Source organism: Balaenoptera borealis (genome assembly GCF_965194805.1).
Source record: "Balaenoptera borealis genome assembly, chromosome: 14".
NCBI classification, from domain to species: Eukaryota; Metazoa; Chordata; class Mammalia; order Artiodactyla; family Balaenopteridae; genus Balaenoptera; species Balaenoptera borealis.
This window is the reverse complement of record NC_138875.1, coordinates 15,006,035-15,029,905: the sequence shown is the minus strand read 5'-3', so window position 1 is coordinate 15,029,905 and position 23,871 is coordinate 15,006,035. Positions and strand designations below refer to the sequence as shown.

The 23,871-nt window shown below is 38.2% G+C and overlaps 1 long non-coding RNA gene across 1 annotated transcript in view; it reads right to left on the bottom strand.

Annotated features, from left to right (window-relative positions):
- Positions 1 to 4,941: 4,941 nt before the first annotated feature.
- The window catches only part of LOC309610325, a 53,433-nt gene continuing 34,503 nt past the window's right edge, over positions 4,942 to 23,871 (bottom strand). Inside the window, exon 2 of the long non-coding RNA XR_014233854.1 lies at positions 4,942 to 22,303. This is a non-coding gene — a long non-coding RNA (uncharacterized lncRNA). The remainder of the gene's footprint in view (positions 22,304 to 23,871) is intronic.

The window sequence follows — 23,871 nt, the reverse complement described above, 5'->3', positions numbered from 1 at the left end:
TTATTATTGCAATTATGGTTATAAAATAATGCAACAATTAAAACGTAACTCTTTTTTAAAAAAAGTTTTATTGGGGTATAATTCCTTTACAATGGTGTGTTAGTTTCTGCTTTATAACAAAGTGAATCAGCTATACATATACATATATCCTCATATCTCCTCCCTCTTGTGTCTCCCTCCCATCCTCCTTATCCCACCTCTTTAGGTGGTCACAAAGCACCGAGCTGATCTCCCTGTGCTATGTGGCTGCTTCCCACTAGCTATCTATTTTACATGTGGTAGTGTATATATGTCCATGCCACTCTCTCACTTCGTCCCAGCTTACCCTTCCCCCTCCCCGTGTCCTCAAGTCCATTCTCTACATCTGCGTCTTTATTCCTGTCCTGCCCCTACGTTCTTCAAAACCATTAAAAAGTAACTCTTAACTCTTAAATGATTAGAAATAATTTAAGAATCTCCAGATTATTTAAATGGAGAGTAGGAAGTTGTGGGAAGGGAAGTGCAAGGGATAAAAATGTGCTAACTTATAATTTTATAAGATGCAAGTCAATAGATAATTTTTCTTGATATGATTTGGGAAAATAAACTAAAGTGTTTAGAATTTCAAAATATAAATATTCATAAAATAAGAAAATGGAATGACTATCTTCTAAACCTATGTATTAAAAAAAAGACAAAACAGGGGACTTCCCTGGCAGTCCAGTGTTTAAGACTCCACACTTCCATTGCAGGGGTCATGGGTTCAATCCCTGGTTGGGGAACTAAGATCCCACATGCCAGGTGGCACAACTGGAAAAAAACAACAAAAAAAGACAAAACACAGAGAAAAGAATGAAGTGGAGACATCAAGTAGTTATTTCTAGGACTGAGATTATGAGTGATTTTTTTTCCCTTTTCTGTCTTTAAAAGTTGTTGCATTTTCCTTATACTTGACACGAAATTTATATTACTTCAATAATTGCAAAAGAAGTAGATAAGTGTAGTATAATACAAAAATATGTTAGAGCATTAAAGTCAATGAATTTTGGCAATATATATCAAGTCTTAAAGTTTTTCATACCCTTTAAGCCAGTAATTCCACTCTAAAAATCTATTCTAATGATTACATCTGAAGCATGGACAAAGAATATAGAAGTCAGTTCATTTCATCTTTTTAAATGAAGATATAAGTTATACAAAATGTTTAAAAAATTTCCTATTTATACTTCACTATTTTATTGACTGAATTTGTGGTGGAATTTGGAGGAAAGTATTCTTGCAAATGAACTTATTTGTTTTTTTTTTTAATGTTTGTTTTTCTTCCCGTTTTTTATGACAGTAATACATGTCCACTGAAGAAAATTACAAAACATCATAAAAACAGAAAGATGTGTCAATGCAGTTATAGCAAAGGACACTACAGAGTGGTTAGGTACTATGCATATGGCAGGAAATGTTTTTCACATGAGTGAGTCAGTACATCAGAGAATAGGTTCTGGGCGACTCATAGTTTTAGTGAACTCCTCATGCCTTGGATTTATGATATTTCAATGAAAATGAACATTTAGCATTTATTATCAATAGTTATCCAATAGTTCAATAGTTATCCTCTTACAAGCAGTTTCCATGCAAACATTGTGATATAAATAGGCCTCCCCATAAAGCATATAAATAGCCTATGAATAAGGACATGAATATTTTATAGCTCAGAAAATTTTATATATAGTAATTTTATAATAGAGTGAAGTTAAAATGGATAATGGGGCGACTAGTACCACTCTGTTTTATTCCTACATTTTTAAGAACTGCTATACAGCTGCTGAACGGCTCAAAGTGTCTCAAGACATTTGTCATTTAGTGTGCTGTGTAAATGAACCCTGGCGCAAGCAATAACCGGGAAACTTGAGAATGTCCCACAGGAGGCAGGACAGGCTTCCTGGTACCAGATGGAAGCCCAGGAAACAGGGGAATAGCAGGAAACAGCTAGAAACCTGGAACAATCAAAGACATTGGCAGGGGTTCCCAGCGAGTCTGTTGCTATTGCTTAAGAAGGACAGAGTGGAGACAGGAGGGTGTCAGTCAAAGTAAATTCCTCTTAGGAATTCAGCCAGAAATTTAGATCAGGGAGAACAGGAACAAGAACAGCCAGCTGATGGAAGCTACTGGATGGAGTGTGCTAGTAACGAAACGAGAGGACGTAATACCTGAACTTTCCAGGTTTGCAGAGACGTCGGTGGGGCCACTTTAATAAGAAAAGAGTCCTGGGCTTAAGGTCTCAGTGCTACGTGGTCACTTAAAGCCACACTGATGCTGGCACTTGCTAGGGATCCACAGGAAGAAGGAGTGGGGATTTGGCCGTGAGATCAGGCATGAAGCCTAGGCGTGAAAAAATGAGAGCAGTTATCCTTACTCCTTACTTCTAATACCGTAACAAACATGGATGGCCTGGAAGGTTTGTTAAAACACAGATTGTTGGGCCTCACCCCGAGCTTCTGATTTCTAGGGTGGAGTGGGGACCGAGAATTTGCATTTCTAACAAATTCTCAAGTGATATTGATGATGCCTGTCTGGGACCCACAACTTGAGACCAGCTGCATAGCAGATGCCATGTTATGCAGGAGACTGTGAGGAAAAAGCAAGGATATCAATCATGAAGTAGATAGAAATGGAGTGAAATGCAAACACATTGGAACCGCCCTGGAGGACACTGAATTCTCATTGGTATCTCTTGTAAAAGAAAATGGTGCAGATTTCCAAAGAATTGATGTAGATACTCTACTTCAGGGAGATGGAACGTAACTCCTCCACTTCCTAAGTGTGGGATGTGCATAGCAGCTTCCTTCCAAAAGGTACAGAATGGAAAGAGGCTGCCTTAGTCCTTTTGGGCTGCTATAATAGAACACCATAGAGTGGGCGCTGTATAAACAACAGACATTTATTCCTCACAGTCCTGGAAAATGGGAAATCCAAGATCAAGGGCCAGCAGGTTTGGTGTCTGGAGAGGGCTTCCTGGATGTCTTTTCCCTGTAATCTGTAAATAATAGTAATAATAATAAAAATAAAAATAACGGAAACCTCAGTTAAATAGAGTTGGGAGGCCAGAAGGGGGAGCTCTCATACCCAATGAGGATAGCAGAACCAACAGGAAAAAAAGAGCTCTCTTCTTGCCTGGCAAGGACTCAGCCAGTGAAAAGCCAAGGACTCTTTGTTTGCTATAGCCCTCCCAACTTCCCTTTCCCCTCTGTAAAAGCGCTCTCCTTCCCTGTGTGGGCACGTGTGCATACATGGGGTTTCAGACCTGGACTAACAATTTTCTACTGACCCTGAATAAACACGTCTTTGTTGGAAAAAATATCTGGCAGTCTATTTGTTTCAGGCCAACAAGTCTTGCATGGTAGAACGGGTGAGGGATCTCTCTGGGGTCTCTTTTATAAGGATACTAATCCCATTCACGAGGGTTCCACCCTCATGACCTAATCACTCCTAAAGGCTCCACTTCCTAATACCTTGGGGGTTGGATTTCTAACATATGAATTTTTCTGAGGGGGGAACATAAATATTCACTCTCTAGCAGAGGGTAAGAAAGTTACTTTACTGTGGAGAAACTGGACAACTGTTCAGCCAGGTGATTGTGGTCAACGTCATCAATGAGAAGTCATGTTGATAGGCACAGACCTTTATGTGGTAGGTTGACGTCCGAAATAGATGTTGAGCACATGAAAGATGAGGATGTGAGGAGCTCAGTGAAATTCCCTTTTAACTTTGTTCAGTACCCTTAACATGCGATGACAGCATATTTATTTCTGTGGTCTTCTTTCCCCAAACACATAATCACAGTCTAGGCATGAGAAAAAAACATCAGATCGCAAATGAGGAACATTCTGCAAAATACCTGACACATAGTCCTCAAAATTGTCAAAGTCATCAAAAATCAATAAAGTCTGAGAACTTGTCACAGCCAAGAGGAGTCTTAGGAGACATGATGACTAAAGGTAATGTGGTGTCGTGAATGGGAGCCTGGAAGAGAAGAAGGACGGTAGGCAAAAACTGAGGAAATCTGAATAAAGCATGGACTTTAGTTGATAATAATGTATCAATATTGGTTCATTAACTGTAACAAATTTACCATGCTAATCTCAGATGATAATAATAGGGGTAACTGAGTATGAAGTACATTGAAACTTTCTGTACTGTCTATGTAACATTTTTTTTTTAACATCTTTATTGGAGTATAATTGCTTTACAATGTGTTAGTTTCTGCTGTATAACAAAGTGAGTCAGCTATATGTATACATATATCCCCATATCCTCTCCCACTTGCATCTCCCTCCCACCCTCCCTATCCCACCCCTCTAGGTGGTCACAAAGCACCGAGCTGATCTCCCTGTGCTATGCAGCTGCTTCCCACAAGCTATCTATTTTACGTTTGGTAGTGTATGTATGTCAATGTTACTCTCTCACTTCGTCCCAGCTTACCCTTCCGCCTCCCCGTGTCCTCAAGTCCATTCTCTATGTCTGTGTCTTTATTCCTGTCCTGCCCCTAGGTTTATTATGTAATTTTTTGTTCTGAAAAATGTATGTTAAAAAAATATATATCCAAAACTTGGAAATGAGGCAATAAAAAGTGGTACACCATATTCCTCCTTGAAAGGGCACAGACCTTCACCTGGCAGGTTGATGCATAAAATAGACTCTGAGCTCATAAGAAATGATAATAGGAGGAGGGCAGTGAAATTCTCTTTTAAATGTGTTCAGTACATTACATTTCATGATGTGCTATTTATTATCATCCTTGGAGAACTTTCTCTAATCATCTTATGAGGGATGGTTGTGTGTTTCCTGAGTCACTGATTTTTTTAAAAAAAGTTTATGGACAGTATGAATCATGCAACAGATGTGTGATCCACCCCAAGCAAATAAGCAGGGCTTTTCAGCATGCACACTGTACTCCAATAATAATCCTTATTTTATTTTATTTTATTTTTAAAGGCAATGGAATGAAAGACAGTGGCTTCATTGGTTTTGTGCTGAGGCCCAGAGCTGGATCAACCTCACTTTAAATTTATTTATTTATTTATTTATGACTGTGTTGGGTCTTCGCTTCTGTGCATGGGCTTCCTCTAGTTGTGGCAAGCGGGGTCCACTCTTCATCGCGGTGCGCGGGCCTCTCACTGTCACGGCCTCTCTTGTTGCGGAGCACAGGCTCCAAACGCGCAGGCTCAGTAGTTGTGGCTCATGGGCCCAGTTGCTCCGCGGCATGTGGGATCTTCCCACACCAGGGCTCGAACCCGTATGCCCTGAATTGGCAGGCAGATTCTCAACCACTGCGCCACCAGGGAAGCCCATAATCCTTGTTTTATGATACCCTTTTTCTTACATTTTCTTTGAATTTATGTAAGCCGCATTTACTCTGTAAGTCAGTCAGTAAATAAATATTTGGTTTGCCTTTCTATTCTTCTGTTTTTCAAATTTTCCATTTAATAAATACAACTGATAAATATTTATTTTTTGATCCATTTTGGATTACATTCAAAGGAAACAATGTTTACAAGACAAATTTCTATTTTTTCTCTTCTAAAAGATAGTACTTCCCTCAACACTGTTAGTTCCTTAAATTACTATCTTATTTCTGCCTTTCTACCTCTCCAAAAATTCTCCAGTGGATTATTTTATTCATCACACAACTAGTGTGATCTTCTTTTCACTCATTCAAATACTTTTAATGAAATGTTTCAACAACCAAAAAACCATCGTTAAATGCCTTTGGAGGATGGTAGGAAACCAACTAATTCTTAAGTAAAGGGTAAGAATTAAGCATTTACTCTTCCTTCCTGCGTGAACTGTGCCTAAGGGTAACCAAATAGTTGATGAGGAGAAGTTTTTCTTTAAATAAGAGTTTCAGTTAATAAACGAAGAAGGAGTGATAGCATTATAGAATCACAATTTTATAACCTCTAATTAATTAAAAGATTAGAAAACAATAATCAAGTACTGCTAACATCACAAAAATAGAGAAAAACAGAAATTATGTACTTCTTATGGAAACATACAAAGCCACTGATGGAGTATTCTTGTCAAACATCAAACTGAATCTGATCAGTTCTCTAGATGTAATAACCAATTACAGCAAATACAGGGAACAGAAGAACAAGTAAAATTGGATGGGATCAGAAAAATTGACTGTGGGGAACCCTACAGGATAGATGATCACATTTCCTCAATATAGAAATTGCAAGGGAAAAATAAGTGGAGGGAAACCTATGGATTAAAAGAGATTTAAGATATTTGTTTTTGTCTTTCTGACTTACTTCACTCTGTATGATAGACTCTAGGTCCATCCACCTCACTACAAATAACTCAATTTTGTTCTTTTTTATGGCTGAGTAATATTCCATTGTATATATGTGCCACATCTTCTTTATCCATTCATCTGTCGATGGACACTTAGGTTGCTTCCATGTTCTGGCAATTGTAAATAGTGCTGCAATGAACATTGTGGTACATGACTCTTTTTGAATTATGGTTTTCTCAGGGTATATGCCCAGTAGTGGGATTGCTGGGTCATATGGTAGTTCTGTGTTTAGTTTTTTAAGGAACCTCCATACTGTTCTCCATAGTGACTGTATCAATTTACATTCCCACCAACAGTGCAAGAGGGTTCCCTTTTCTCCACACCCTCTCCAGCATTTATTGTTTGTAGATTTTTTGATGATGGCTATTCTGACTGGTGTGAGGTGATACCTCATTGTAGTTTTGATTTGCATTTCTCTAATAATTAGTGATGTTGAGCATTGTTTCATATGTGTTTTCTTTCTGTTTCTCTCTGCCATTTTGGTTTGGTGGCTTTCTATGATTCTTTTTGTTTCCTCCTTTTTATGTTTTGTGTCTCTGCTCTATATTTACATTTTGTGGTTACCATGAGGTTTGTACAAAACGTCTTATAAACAAAATAGTCTTTTTTCTGCTGATAGCATCTTATCTTCATTTACCTCTATGGGTTCCATTCTTTTCCTCTTCCCCTCTTGTTTTTTTGTTGTCTCGAATTATCCCTTTTTATGTTGTGAGTTTTTTACTAAATGGAAATAGCTCTTTATTTTTTCTGCTCCCTCCCTTTAACCTTTATGACATAAGAACGTGTTTAAAAACCTATCCTGATAAAGAGTTTCAATTTTCTGAGTCTGTCTGTCTGTTTATCACATTACTCACAGTTTCCTGTACTTCTGCCTTTTTGTTTCTGGTAGCGGAGCTCTTTTCAACATCTCTTGTAAGGCAGGTCTAGTGTTGATGAACTCCCTCAGCTTTTGTTTGTCTGGGAAAATCTTGATTTCTCCTTCATATCTGGATGACAACTTTGCTGAATAGAGTATTCTTGGGTGACAGTTTTTATCTTTCAGTATTTTGAGAATGTCATTTCACTCCCTCATGGCCTATAGAGTTTCAGCTGAGAAATCTACTGATAGCCTAATGGGGGTTCTTTTGTAGGTCACCATTCTTTTTCCCCCTGGTTGCCTTTAAAATTCTTTGTCATTGACTTCTGACATATTTAGTATAATGTGTCTTGGAGAAGGTCTTTTTGCATTGAGGTATAGGTGTTCTCTTAGCTTTTAATACCTTCCCTAAGTCTAGGAATTTCTCAGCTATTCTTTCTTTCTTTTTTTTTTAATTGAAGTATAGTTGATGTACAATGTTGTGTTAGTTTCTCCTTAAATAAACTCTCTGCTCCCTTCTCCCTCTTCCCCTGCTGGGATGCCCATTACCCTAATGTTGCTCTTTCTATAAGGGTCGGACAGCTCTTGTCAGATTTACTCAATTTTTGGTACCTTATTTCTCTTCCTTCTTCTACTTGTATCATTTCTAGTTTTCTATCTTCAGTCTCACTAATTCTTTTATATGGCCTGCTCCATTTCCAGTGCTTTCTAATGCATTTTTCATCTGGTTTATTGAGTTCTTCAGCTCCAGGATTTCTGTTTGCTTCTTTTTTAGAGTTTCAATCTCTTTGGTAAAGTATTCTTTCTGTTCATTAATTTTATTCCTGAGCTCATTAAACTGCCTTTCTGAGTTTTCTTGTAGCTTGCTGAGTTTCTTCATGACAGCTCTTTTGAATTCTCTGTCAGTTAGATTACAATGTTCTGTGACTTAAGTTTGGTTTCTGTAGGATTGTCATTTTCTTTTTGTGGTACTGTGTTACTGTGGTTCTTCATGGTGCTTGATGGGTTGCTCCTCTGCTGGTGCATTTGAAGTAGCAAACACCTTTCTACTTGATTATAATGATTCAGTAGGTAAGAGATGAAACACCTTTCTTTTGTTTCCTAGTAAGTGATGCTATAGCCCAGGCTTTTGGTTTCTCTTACCTCAGCTGCCTCTGGTTATATTTGAGAGTTAGCACTTTTCCCCCTCCACTGCCTCTGTCAGAGGTGTCTCCCCACGCCCTTGTTGTCCCTTATTGTGCCCCATGGGTGCCTTGTTACCACCAGTGCTGCTGGTGTTGCCTCCTGGGGCACCAGGATGGTGGGCTCTTCTGTCACATCCAGGATCCCTTGAGTTGCAAGCTCTGCTTCTTGAAGGAGGGGGGCAGGTTCGCATGAGTGCTTCTGCTGTGTCTGTTGTTGTAAGGTTCATGGGCTCTGCCACTGCAGGTGGTGGGGGGACAAGGGGCTGGAGTCATGGGCACCTCAGCAGCTGGAGGGATGGAGTCCCAGGCCCCACTGCCACTGCTGCCCAGTTACCTGTGGCTATGGGTACCACTGTGGCCAGGGTCACATGCACCACCTCCCCTGCTACTACCAGGTTCTCTGGGGCTGTAGGCTCAGCTGCCATGGCTGGAAGGCTGGAATTGCAGGCAGCTGTTCCCCGGATTCTGCCTCACTTAGGTGTTCCAATCCACCCAACTTTAGATGTACAGGTGTGTGAAATTCTCCAGCATCTTGCTGTTTTGGACAATAGCACCTTTGCTGAGTTGTGGATGTTTTACAAGCTGTAGGTTGAAGGGGACAAAGGGAAGAATTCTTTCCACCATGCTGCTGATGTCACTCCCAGAAGCTTTAGTGTTAGTTAAAGTTTATCTATCCTTTTTAAATGATTTTTTCTTTTATAGATTTAATGAATTTAAAGAAAATTCTAAAAGAGGATTGAGACAATTTATATTTGTCTTTCTAGACTAGAAAAATCCAAAATAAATTTTTTTTTTTTTTAAAGATATTCGCCATGTATTTCTTCTTTAGGTCTTTTTCTTTTTTTTTTTAAATTTATTTTTATATTTATTTTTGGCTGTATTGGGTCTTCGTTTCTGTGCGAGGGCTTTCTCTAGTTGCGGCAAGCGGGGGCCACTCTTCATCGCGGTGCGCGGGCCTCTCACTATCGCGGCCTCTCTTGTTGCGGAGCACAGGCTCCAGACACACAGGCTCAGTAGTTGTGGCTCACGGGCCCAGTTGCTCCACGGCATGTGGGATCTTCCCAGACCAGGGCTCGAACCCGTGTGCCCTGCATTGGCAGGCAGATTCTCAACCACTGCGCCACCAGGGAAGCCCCAAAATAAATTTTTTTGGTTTTGGTATTTTGCTGTTTTAATTTTGCAACTATAGTGCAAACACTCTTATTCTTCATGATATGAGAGAATTAATAAAGTAAATTTTTGGATATATTTTTGGCTATGAATTTCTCTATTTATCAATAGCAAGTAGTATCAATATATCTAGTATTTGTTCAGCACCGATTATCTCAAAAGAGATAGACTATAGAGATTTGTCTTCAATGGCTTTCCAATCCAATTGAAGAGAAAGGATAAGATTAGTAACACAAAATAACTATGGAACAATGTAAGGATTAATTTGTGTGCTATGATGAGAAAAGCAGATATGCTATGGATAAGAAAGGAGAGATACATAGAACTGAAGCATTTATGGTATCCTTCATAATATTGGTGGGATTTGAGCATATTGATGGATTTGCTATGAATCGACAGAGGAAGGTGAACACGTGGTGGGGTAAAAACCGGTGACAATAATGTACATGGTCTCTTGGTATATAAATTGGGGCACCAAATACCACGAAGTAGAACATTTGAGACAGAAACCAAGTCTGGATTAATACCATAAACTCGCACCTAGCACAGGGTGGGCACATAGTGACAACTAAATACGTACCGTATTAGTTGAATCATTAAAATAATCCATTATGGGGAGAAAGAGCCAACCTTAGATTTTGACTGCCAGGCCAAAAAAGTTAGATTTTGTGTTGTATGTGATGGGAAGACATTTTTTTTCTCCTACACTTACTAGTAGCTAACACGTTGGTCATATCCTAGGTTAGAAACATGGGAACAATTGGGTTTGCATCTCGATTTTTCATATGTAATCAACTTTTATCTTTTCCTACTTTGAAGCAACTTAAAAATTTTTCTTTCTTTTCTGTCTTCTCACTGCCAGTAGTCCAAATAAGACCACTCTCCAGTCACAGCTGTAGTACTGTTGAAGGCTCCTGGTGATCCTCCAGATCTGTCTTATACACACTTCCTAGGCTAAAATACTGCCGGCATAACTTCACTATTGCTCGACAATATACAAAAGCTCTGTACTGCCTTTAAGGTACATTTCAATCTTCTTGCTTCTAAAGTCTATATTGTCTATTCCTTATTTCTATTATTTTTCCATATCTCCCTGCAGAAACTCTCCTTTCAGTCATGTTTATTCTCAATGTCCCCAGATCATAGGAAAGTTTATTCTAGACTAAGTTAATTTAGTCATCATAATTTCCCAGTGTAGAATGCTGTTCTCCTTTTCTTCTAGTTAGTTAGACTTATCTCATCATTTATTAGTTTTTTCAGCTGGTGCTGCTTCAGTCAAAAAAACAAAAATGATTTCAGAATGCTTTATCCCATTTCCCTAAACCTAAGTCGTAGGTTTGACATAATTATAGAATGCTGTTCACAAGATAATTCTTTTTTCAGTTTCACTGTGGTACTTTATCTTCGTCCTTTTTATTCACTATTAAAAATAACATCTAATTTTTCCCCTACTGATTACATATGTTCATTGTATGAAATTTTGAAGTTATAGAAATGCATAATGAAGAAAATAATCACCTATAATTCTGCAACACACTGACTTCCATGGAAATCACTTTTTTGCTTTTCTGTATGTTTTAAGTATGTAAGTATTCATCCCTAAATGTGAGTTTAGTTTTTACCCATTTTGAACTGTATATAAATGGAAATTCACAATATATAGTCTTTTCTAACTTCTTTCCCTCAACATTGTAAAATTCATCTATGTTGTTGTACATAAGTGTAGTTTATTCTGTTTTCATTGCTGTTAAATATACCAGTGGATGAATATACCACAATTTTTGTTGATGGATATTTGGGTTGTTTCCAGTACTATTATGAATGTATGGCAATTATGGCTAATATGGCTAATTATGAATAGTGTTGGTATGAAATTCTTATACATGTCCCTTGGGTGTAAAGTCCTAGGAGTACAGTTGCTGAGTACCCTAATTCTTAAGTTTAAGAGGAGGGGATAGGGGCAATGAAGGAGAAAATGAGAAATAGATCAATTCTGAACTTTCGTTTATTGACAAAATAGATTAAGAGGAATAATAAAATTTTATTTCACACATTAAAAAAAAAAGATTTTTGAATGCTTTATCCCATTTCCCTAACTCCCTGATCTAATTAATATGCAAATTTAAGATATGTAAAGAATGAGGTTCTTTTCCATGTCTTTGTATCAATCATGTACATAAAGAAATAAGTAGTGAGTGGGTGACAGAGCTGGGTTCATCACAGGTGCTTAATATGTTGATTTATGACTGAGCAGAGGACAGAAAACAAGTCAGCCCCACAGAAATGAGGAAGGGGAGACTTGCACCCGCTATTAGGCACTGCAGTTAAAATTCTATAATAATGACTATTCCACTTCACTGCATGAATAGAAAATTCCCATTTAGATATTTATTATATTCTGTAAGAGCAATACCATAATTGTCTTGAATCTTTCACTGCAGTAATTTTCCCCACTAAGTCTACCATCCCTTTTTCCTTCTTCCTCCTCCCTGATATCTGGAACAGCTTACTGTCATTCTCATTTGATGTCACCTTTCCTTTATTCCTTTCATTGGTTCAAACTCCATAACTTTTATATTACCTATGATAATCTTCTGTCTTTGTTTTTTCTTGATATTGAATATCAGTTTAGCCTGGGTGGTAAAATGTTTCCAAGGGATTAAAAAAAAAAAGTTTTGCAATTTTCTGCCCTCAATGTTTTAACTCATTTTCCTTGTTCTGGGAAAGCAAACAGTGTAATAACCCAAAGTGAAAAAAATGCCAGCCTGTAATTTACAGACTCTGACTGAGGGCGCTGATGAGTCACGCTGAGTAAGGACAATGCCTGTCTCATCTCAGCTGATCCCATTTCCTGTGAGTCCTCACAACTCTCTCGGTAAAGGTTTGCCTAACCCAGCGTACTGTAAAAGGTCATCCTAGGTGCAGCCTAATCGCCAGATTTCCTTTCTGCATAGGAAACAAATGGAGTTTCAGCTTAAGCCCTCAGCTTACGTGCAGCTTCTCGATATCTAAATGTTCACTTATAAATTTGTTTTCAAAACTCACCTGCTCACTCTTTTGGAGGTATCTGACTCAGTAAAGCGCTACTCAGTGAATATTTATAAAAGTGTAGGAATGCTGCTCACCACTCATTTCTTGGCATCTCCCTGGAGAATAATAAAAATGGTCAGCAACTGAGACCATGCACAGTGCAATAGTAACTACCGTGCGTGGCTGTGAAGCTCTGACACTTAGCTAACACGCTCTCTTATCCTTTCGCGGACATCTTCACTCAACAGGGCAACTCGGGAGCATCTAATATCTGAGGGAAAAACCAAGTATTTTAACATTGTTTTTCTAATTATTCAAAAACACATACATATTTTAGAAAAGATATGATTAAGAAAATGGGCCTTGCCAGCTTCCAGAGCCACACCTGTTCTTCTTTGCTCTGTGACTCAGTCTGACTTTTGGCAACTGAGTGCCTGGAAGGAGGCCCTGGATGCCGAGAGATGAGTGGGGAACAATGGACAAGATATTCCTCATTTACTTCCATGCAGAAGTGGGCGTACTTATCCTGGTCTTTTTTTTTTCCTGATGTATAGGTTATCTTCTCCATCCTTTTAGGACTTGCCTGGTCAAACAAACAGAAATACGCACCCACCCTCCCCGAAGCAAACCAAATTTCAGTAATGATAGTTTTAGTAAAAAAAAATGTGTAACATATTGACATATCTATCTTCCTCGACTTAATGATGGGTTATAAACCCACAATAAGTTGAAAATGCCATTAAGTCAAAAATGTATTTAGGGACCCCTGGCATTCTAGGGGTTAAGGCTCTGCGCTCTCACTGCCCAGGGCCTGGGTTCAATTCCTGGTTGGGGAACTAAGGTCCCACAAGCCGTTCAGTGTGGCCAAAAAAGTTAAAAAATAAAATAACCCCCCCGCAAAACATTATAGACCTTTGAATTAAAAAAAAAATGCACTTGATAAACCTAACCTACCAAACACCACAGTTTAGCCTTGCCCACTTTAAACGTGCTCAGAACACTTCCCTAAATCTGCAGTTGGACAAAATCATCCTAGTGGAAAACCTATTTTATAATAAAGGGTTGAAGATCTCCTGTAATTTATTGAATACTGTACTGAAAGTGAAAACCAGAATGGTTTTATGGGTGCAGAATGGTTGTATGTGTATCGGTTGTTCGCACTTGTGATTTCATGGCTGACTGGGAGCTGTGCCTGCCGCCCAGCATCACAAGAGAGCGTTGGACAAGCCCATCACCAGGAAAACATCAGGATTCAGAATTCCACGTATGATTTCTACTTAAGGTGTATCGCTCTCACACCATTGTAAAGTTGAAAAATTTCTAAGTCAGGGACCACCTGTAATGAAGTCTTTTGCAGCCATTAATAATCACATTTCCCAGGAATATTTAATGATGTTCAAAAATGTTTATCTTGAGTAAAAGAAGCATTATCTCCATTTTGTAAATATATATATATATTAAATTCTACCTTTCGTTCATATGCATGCATAGAAAAAAATTATGAAAGCTATCCAGTGTTGACAAGGGTTAATTCCATGTGGTGGGATTGATTATAGGGGATTTAAATTTTTTTTCTCATGCATTTCTTTCTTTTCTAAAATAAGTATGTGTTTTTGAATAATTAGAAAAACAATGTTAAAATATTTGTTTTTCCTCAGATGTTAGATGCTCCAGAGTTACCCTGTTAAGTAAAGATATCCCCAAAGGACAAGTGAGCTTATTAGCTAAATGGCAGAGCTTCACAGCCATGTGGGGCAGCTACCATCACAAATGGAGCTCTTGTAGGTCCACATGTGAATCCTTGAATCAGTTTTGGGAACCACTGTGTTACGTTTGTAACTTTATTAAACTTTTGAGAGGGCCAAGTCCCAAATTCATGGCGATGTTCAAAGGGGGGTTTGGAGAAAAAAAGAAACCCTAATTGCTCCACACCTTCATCCAGGGTTGCCTGGTTTGTTGAGAAATTGGTATAAAACAATGTAACTATCCAACTGGGGGCTACTCCGGGACCAGAAAACATTTTCTTTCCATGAAAGCAATACACAGTTCTACACAATCTTGCTACACACACTTAGTACCTTAAAGATAGTGACTTAATTCATACGAGTCTGTTGTGTCCCGGCTGAAGCTCAGAGCTTCTCTGATTGCTCAGTCTCAGAAACTATCCTTAATGAAAATTTTTGGGTAGCATTATCTTCACCTTTTCATCAGTGGCTTTTGTTTGTTTTTCTAAATTATTTTAATGCTCCTCTTTTATAGTTGTCTTCTACTGTCAGCTTCTTCTAACTTTTTGGAAGTTAAGAGAGATACAAACAACAAATACACAAGCATATGCTCAGTATTACTTGCTTTGTTTCTTGTATATAGGATGTATTTTTATATAATGATAGCCTATTCCATGAGAATGCAATAAGTATAAAATATAATATTTTAATTTTTCCAATTTGGCTTTGGGTATTTAATTTTTGCATTAAAATGTTATCGCCATTTTAAGTTCTTTTGATCCTTTAATTCACTGCCGTTTTATAATTTAAGGCATACATAAATTAGTTTCTCTAGTTTGCCAAGAACATTTTGAGCATTAATTTGCATTTTTATTGGTTAAATAAAAGCAGAAATTAAATTACTGCAAAATTCTGCTAATGAGTTCTTGATTTATAGAAATGAGCTGTGCTATAAGAAACACAAATCATTAATTGACTTTAATGTAGAGAAGGCAAAAATTTAATGAAAAATTTATAGCTTTTATATTATTGAAATATACATATTATTGTATGTTTTTATGCACTCTATTTCCTGAAATTTGTGACATCCTAAAGTAAAATTAAAGAGTTGTTAATTTAGATATTTAGGTATGTCTTAGTCATCTCAGGCTACCATAACAAAATACCATAGATGGGGTGGTTTAAACAATAAACATTCATTTCTCACAGTTCTGGAGGCTGGGAAGGTTAAGATCAAGGTGCTGGCAGATTCAGTTCCTGGTAAAGGCACTCTTCTTGGCTTGCAGATGGCTGTGTTCTTGGTGTGTCCTAACATGGTGGGTGGAGGTGGGGAGTGAAGAGAGACCGAAAGAGAACTTGGTCTCTTTACTTCTTCTTATAGGGACACTAATACCATCATGGGGGATCCATTCTCATGACCTCACCTAATTATCTCCTAAAGCCCCACCTGCTAGTACCATCACATTGAGGGGGTGGTTAGAGCTTCAACTGAAGAAGTCTGGGAGGACCCAAACATTCAGTCTGTAACGAGGTACTTATGCTCTAGCGTGGGGACTCTAGTCTTTTTGACAAGTGTGTCTACATAGCACATATCTAAGTGAAAGAATCATTGTGTTTGTGGGAGTTAGAGTGATGAGAATGATGAGAGTTTTTTTTGACATAGTGTGGACAAAACCCTTTTTCTTTCAGAAATACCCTTGAAGAGAGAAGGGTCAATAGATTTTAAGGGGCAATCGACCATAATGAGTTTCAAGATCAAGGTGAGAGATAGAAATCTCCTTGACACTATCACTGAGCAACTGAATTAGCCATTGAACAAGTTAACATTGCCCAATTGAAAGACTCTCTCCACATGGATGAGATAAGAAATGGTCTTATCTAATCCTCTATGAATTTGTTATTCTGTTATTTATAGCCCAAAACATCTTAAATGTTACACAAACACACAGTCTGTCTCTCTTTTAATAAATTAATTTTTTCTAAAACCAAAATCCTAACAAACATAGTATTTCAGGTTTTATCAACCCAACAGTGGATCATGGACAGATTTCTGCATGAATAAGTTTATTCCTACCCATTATTTAAATGGTTATATAATATTCTATCGACTTAATGTGCATATAATCAATACCCTAACTTTGGATATATAGGTCACATTACATTTTTCACTAATATAAACAGCATGTAAAATGTGATTCAGGTGGCTATCTGTTTGCATGAATACATGCTTATTTACTTTGCATCTATCTCAATAAGTAGAAATGTTAAGGCATATAATTGTGATGTTAAAGCAATGATTCTTGAAAGGATTATATATATTCACTGTTTTCTCTTTAAAAAGAGAAAACATCCTTTTTATTTCCTGGACCACTGAATTTTGATTTCTGTCTGAATTTGTTCCACTGAAGCTTTTCTTTCTAAGGCTAACTTGATGACGTCCCAGTTTTTATCTTAGTGGAACTCATTGTGGCATTTGAAATTGTTGACTACTTCTTGAAGTTATTTCTTTTGCTTTCTGTAAACCACTTTTCCTTGTTCACTTTCTGTTCTTTGGATTGTTCTTTCTAAGACTTCTTCCTTGGCTTTTATGCTACTATCCATATTTTACGATGTAGAGAGCACCAAGTTTTCGTCTTTGGACTTCCATTCTTTTTACTCTTTTCATGCTGTACCTTAGGATGGACAGGTGTGGGGCTTATGTGGCATGTCAGCCTTCAAATCTCCTTCTTGCCTGGGGAAGTCCCCATTTGTATGAGTGATGAGGGAAGATCTGGATAAAGAGGATAATCCCTCTTCCTACACACTGATAGACAGGACATGGATGAGTGACCTCGACTTAGCAAACTTGGTGTTTAATTCTGGGTCTTTGAGTAAGTGGTGTAAAGGTGGAGGAATGGTGATAATCTATCTGCGATGCTAGAAGTGGTATTCAGGGGCAAGGGCGGTGTCTTGTTTTGGCATTAGGATGTGGCAGGATTGGAAGTGGTAAAAGATCATTGCTTTTGTTTCCTCTTTCTTGGGCCTCTGTAGTCCCCTTGGTTCCCGCCCATTTTTCGATTTTGGTTTTCCAAACTCCCGTGAAATTTGTGAGTCCCTGATAGAGGTTCAGCAAGGTCCTTTTCCTATTAAGTTAACTAGAAATTCTTTTGCTTATATTCAAGAATTCTTAGTGGAGGAATTCCCTGGTAGTCCAGTGGTTAGGACTTGGCGCTTGCACCGCTGGGGTCTGGGTTCGATCCCTGGTTGGGGAACTAGGATCCTGCAAGCTGTGTGGCATGGCCACAAAAAAAAAAAAAAAAGAACTCTTACTGGAATAACACAGACTTTTATTGGTGATCTTATCTATACCCATGGCTTAAACTACTACTTGTTGATGACTTCCAACTCATAACTCTGTAAATCTCTACTGAGTTCCAGGTCACTACATCCAAATGCATACTGTTTATTTCTATCTAGATACCTGTGGACACCACAACTTGTTAAAAAATGAACTATTTATTTCTCTTCCAAATCTTCTCTGCTCTTCTATTCTCAGTCTCAGAAAGACAAGGGAAAAGAAGTATAATACAGAAGAATAAATGAAATATTGTCATAAGGGCTATGAAAAACAAATCAGGGAAAGTGTAATTGAGAATTTGGGGGAAGGGGGAGAATTAACATTTAAAAAGAGTAGTGAACGTAGGTCTTACTGGGGAGTTAACACTTAAGTAAAGACCTGGAGGAGGGAAGGGAGTTAGTCAAGCAGACGTTTGATGAAGGAACATCCCGGGCAATGAGACCAGTCAGTGCCAGACCCCAAGGCATGCTTGCAGCGTGTTAGGAATAGCAAGAAGGCCAGTGTGGCTGGTGCAGAGTGAGTGCAAGGGACAGTATTAGGAGATGGAGCCAGGACTTGAGGAACAATAGCAAAAGGTGCTGAACAGAGAAAGTGACAAGATCTGGCTTGAAGTTTAAATAGGTTCTCTTTGGCTGTCACCCAGGTGGAATTCTGGAAATTACTTTTGACTCTTCCTTTTCCCTTAATTCATGTTTCCAAACTACCACACTAGCCATTCCAGTTCTTTCCTCTTAACATCTCTTTGTTTGGCCGTACTCTGCATTTCCACTCCCACTGCCTTATTCACCTAGCTCCTCTTTCCTCGATCAGTGCGATTGACGGACTCTGTGATGTACTCTTGCTATTGCTGTAGTCAGGCCTTTTGAGTGAATGAACGCATTTTATGATATGTTTCTGTTTCAATAATACTTTTTAATTTATGCCATTGGAATTATCTTCTACTTTCCAAAACATGAAAAGAAAGAAGGTTATTAACTGCCACACTTTGTGTGTCATTCTTGTCAGAGTGATGAGGTGATCCACTAACACTTAGAACATACTGGGAAAAAAAATTCTCAGATTTCTGATCTTCTTGCCTATTAAAATAAACAAATAAACAAACAAAGATGGTCTACTTTCCAGAGGAAAAGTCGTCTCTGTGTGCCATGTGGTTTTCAAACTATATAGTCACTAACACTACAGAGTTCTGGTTTATCTCATAGCACTTCTAAGGGAGGTATTCTAATATAATATCTTAATTTATGGGGTTTGCAAAAGGAAGCCGAGTGGCAGAATCTCAGATTTAAAATTGTGGCATTGGTACTCATACCACATTGTAAGAATACATTATGTCATTAATTTGCCTTCCTTATTTAATTAGAAGTCTTAGCCTGTATTTCTTCCCTATCTCCTCAAATTTATATTTTCTCTTTGTTGCAGCTGAACTAGTCTAGTTAAAAGTTTTGTGTTTTTAGCAAAATTGTTCAGTATTGTCTCAACAAAACTTAAGGGCAACCTCTTGTGTTTGAATCTTCTAATCTTATATACAACATAATATTAACTGGAATAAAGACAGTCTGGGGTCGATAATCCATCAATAAAGAGCCATTCTTCCAGGGATTCCATGAGTTAGCACTTTGAAAACATATATTCATGTTCTCTCCTTCTCTACCTCCCCCTGTGTTACTCTGTCTCTCAGTCTCTCTCTTTCTCAGTTTCTTTCTGTGTCTCTCTCTTCCCTCCCTACCTTGAGTTCACTCCCTTTTGCATTCATCTTTCATCTTCCACACGGCTCCAGGTGATTTTCCTTGTATGTGGCATTCTCTTTTCCCAGAATGTCCTTGTTTTTCAAGACCAAACTATTTATCCTTTAAGAATACAGATCTTCCTCAATTTATGATGAGGTTACGTCCCAATAAGCCCATTGTAAGCTCAAAAATATCATAAGCTGAAAATGCATTGAATACACCTAACCTACTGCACATCGTAGCTTAGCCTTGCCTACCTTAAACATGCTCAGAACACCTCCATTAGCCTACAGTAGGGCAAGATCATCTAACACAGAGCCTATTTTTACAATAAAGTATTGAATATCTCATGTAGCTTCTTAAATTTTGTACTGAAGGGGCTGTATGAGTATAGAATGGTTGTGAGTGTATCAGTTGTTGACCCTCGTGATCGCATGGCTGACTAGGAGCATCGTGAGAGAGGGCAGGAAAAGATCAAAATTCAGAATTTGAAGTATGACTTCTACCGGATGCACACTGCTTTCGCACCATTGTAAAGTCGAAAAATCCTAAGCTGAAACATCATAAATCCCAAACCATCTGTAAGATCAGACTAAAACAATTATTCCTCTTCCATGAAGACTTCTCAGCCTTACCTGCCCACTGCCTCTCTTTTGCCACATCTGGGGCATCTTTCTCTATAAATACTTGGTCATGCCAAATTCAGATCTGCTTCAGGAGAATCTGTCTTATTCATTTCTGAAACCTCACTCTGTATCATGGCTCAGTGTATGTTGGTCGAATAAATGAAGTGTTAGTGAAGACATTTCGTGAATGGTTGATTATCCAAATTTTAGTACTGTCAACAACTATGGCAAATTTTGATTTCCAAAATGGCTTTTCTCTGCCATTTAACTTGATTTTAGATATCTTATCAATTTCTGCGGTATCATGGAACACAGAGTAATTTCGAATATAGAAATTTAATATGCTTTAGTAGAAGCATACTAAAGGTAAATTAAAGGAAAAAATGATGTTCTCGCTTCTAAATTACTGACTCATCAGTCTTCTGCATATCCTCTCACATCTGTGGTCTGGCTTTATTCTCAGTAAACGGCAGGTCTGGGACTCCCAATCTAATATCCTAGATGAGGACCAAGCTGATTTTGGGCACAGATATTTTGCTATTATAGTTTTTAATTTCCCTCTTTCACTTAATTGAGAAAAGTCCAGTTTAAGATTAATTTTAGAATTTATTGATTGTTGACCCCTTAGACTTATTATTGAAATAAATTTAGAATTTATTATCTTTAATTCCTTGGAATTTTTTTGGTTTTTTATTGCTTAGATAAAAGCCTATGTGCCAATCTTGATGACACTGATTTATATCCTAGAGTGCATGTGCTCCAAAGAAACTTTTATTGTGAAATTCCCACACAACCAAGGTGAAAGGAATAGGGCCTTGAAGATAAAATTCCAGAACTAAGTGTTATAAACAGGACTGCATCTTAGATCTCCTTATTTAAAATTTTTGTTTTCAAAACTCAGGCCAGTTTTTAGAAGAACTGAATATATGTTCCTCGCCATATTACAGCAAATGTTTATTTCTTTAAAGTACATATTTTGAGTATTGAAAAGATTCAAAGCAGCAGGTTACATGTTCTCCAGCAGTCCATCTTTTTTAAAAATTAATATTTATTGGAATATAGTCGCTTTACAATGTTGTGTTAGTTTCTGCTGTACAGCAAAGTGAATCAGCTATATATATACATATATCCCCTCTTTTTTGGCTTTCCTTCCCATTTAGGTCACCACAGAGCATTGAGTAGAGTTCCCTGTGCTATACAGTAGGTTCTCATTAGTTATCTATTTTATACATAGTAGTGTATATATGTCAATCCCAATCTCCCAGTTCATCCCACACCCCACTTCCCCCCTTGGTATCCATACGTTTGTTCTCTATGTCTGTGTCTCTATTTCTCCAGCAGTCCATCTTAATTCACAGATGAAACGGCCTTTCATGTATGTAGGACAACAAATCAAATTATTTGGTTTTATAGCTACATATGAACTTTTCCAGTTAGATATCTGGTAGCTAACATAATGTATATGGATTTATTCCTAATCAGTAGCCCTGAAAGGTGAAAGACCAAACTTTAAACTCTGTTGCAGTTACCTTTTTTGCAAAGTAAACATATCTACTGGCTTAGCAGCTTAAAACAACCACCATTTAATAATTTCTCAAGACTCTGCATGTGGGCTGGGCTCCAGCAGGTGGTGGTTCTTCTCTACATGATGTTGCCTGGCACTGGAGTCCTGTCAGGGCTCTCCTGGGCTGGAATCTCAAGGTGGATCACTCACATGACTGCTAGTTGGTCCTGGCTGTTGACTGGATCACCTTGCTTCTCCTCCCTGTGGCTTCTCTTTGTGGCTCGGTTTTGTCAGAACATGGTAGCTACATTCCAAGAGGATGTAAGTGGGAAGGTGCCCATCTTCTTAAGGCCAGGACTAAGAAGGTCTCTTCCATTGCATTCCATTGGTCACAGCACCCAGGTACAGGAGAGGCCTCTTTACAGGGGAGGTGAAATCAACTCTACCTCTCAGTGTGGAAGTTGATTTACAATGTTGTGTTAATTTCTGCTGTACAGCAAAGTCATTCATATATATATATATATATATAAATCTTTTTCATATTCTTTTCCATTATGGTTTATCTCAGGATATTGAATATAGATCCCTGTGCTATACAGTAGGACCCTGTTGTTTTTCCATTCTATATATAATAGTTTACATCTGCTGATCCCAAACTTCCAATCCATCCCTCCCACAACCCCTCCCCCTTGGCAACCACAAGTCTGTTCTCGATGTCTATGAGTCTGTTTGTTTCCTAGATAAGTTCATTTGTGTCATATTTTAGATTCCACATATAAGTGATATCATATGGTATTTGCCTTTCTCTTTCTGACTTATTTCACTTAGTATGATGATCTCTAGGTCCATCCATGTTGCTGCAAATGGCATTATTTCATTCCTTTTTATGGCTGAGTAGTATTCCATTGTATATATGTACCACATCTTCTTTTTCCATCTGTTGATTAGATATTTAGGTTGTTTCTGTGTGTTGGCTATTGTGACTAGTGCTGCTATGAACATAGAGGTGCATGTTTTTGAATTATAGTTTTGTCTGGATATATGCCCAGGAGTGAGACTGCTGGATCATATGGCATTGGTTGTGTTATTTTGGATGGATTATTTAACTTCACTAAGTCTCAGTTTCTTAAATTTATGAAATGAGCATAATAATATTTGTTTTTCATAGGGTGCTGTGAGGCTTAAACAAAATGATACATGTAAAGCTCTTAGCACAGGGCATGGCACAGAGTAAGGATCCAGTAAATACTTAATTATCATTATCAATATCATTCTAAGTAGGTCAGTGAGTACCAAAAGGAGTAAACCCATGACCTTGGATCCTCTGAGCTCAAATTCGCTATTAAATTAGATCAACAGAAATCTACATTCTTGGATTAAATTACTGAAGTCTCTGATTGAAGTACTCAAACTATGATAGAATAGGATGCTTTCAGGTTGAAATCAGGTGTTTATATAAGAAATGGGCAGGAAGAAAGTTTCTGTGAGTTTCAACCTAACTTTTGGAAGCAGTGTTCACTGTGGGTCCAGGCTAAGGTGGCAACATATGTTGGAGCTGTGTCTCTTGTCCGTTGGTTTCCCACTTGCCCATAAAAATTGCTTCCCTCCTGGATGGCCTTTTGGCTTGTCTGCCTGATCCTCTGTTCCTTGTTCTTTCTTGTCTCCTTGTTTCTCCATTCATGGGGTCTTTCTTCTCTGATTCTTACCTACTTGAATACTCAGGCCACTATACTGAAACTTACCTGGATGTGTGCTTTAGGATCGCTAACCCTGCCCAGGCCAGTGTATTTGTCAATTAGGGAAGCAGAACCACTATGAAGATTATGGAATAAGGGACTTTTAGGAATAGATTTACTGGGAAAAGGTGGGGAAATAAGTATCCAAAGGGGGAGTTAGAGGGTTAAAAAAAGTTTCTAACCAGTTCTTCCGAAGCATTGGGAGGACAAGTTGGAACTCACAAAGGACTCTGGGAAGCCAGGCAGGGCCAGCTGCTGGGATGGGACCTTGGAGGGGGGCTGGTGAGGTCAATAGAAGGCTGTTGCCTCTGTGGCTGGTGGTGGTTCTGGGGTGGTTGTTGATAAGCAGGCTGGCAGGTGGGAAGAAGAGATGAACTTGGATTGGAGGAGCATCGGGGAGAAGCTGGAACCCACCAGCACCTCTGCTTTGTCTCTCCCCACATCTGTCTACACTGACCTTTGGGGAGTCTGGGTGCTACTTCACTTCCAGCATCCAAATCTCAATTTTTCTTTTGGCCAAATATAAGAAATCCTATAGGGAAGGGGCTCTGGGCGATTTGGTTCCAGTTTAGCCAAGTGCTAAGTACCATTCTACCTAACTTTTATTTTTTCTCAGCTGTATATTTTAATGTACTCAGAACCCATC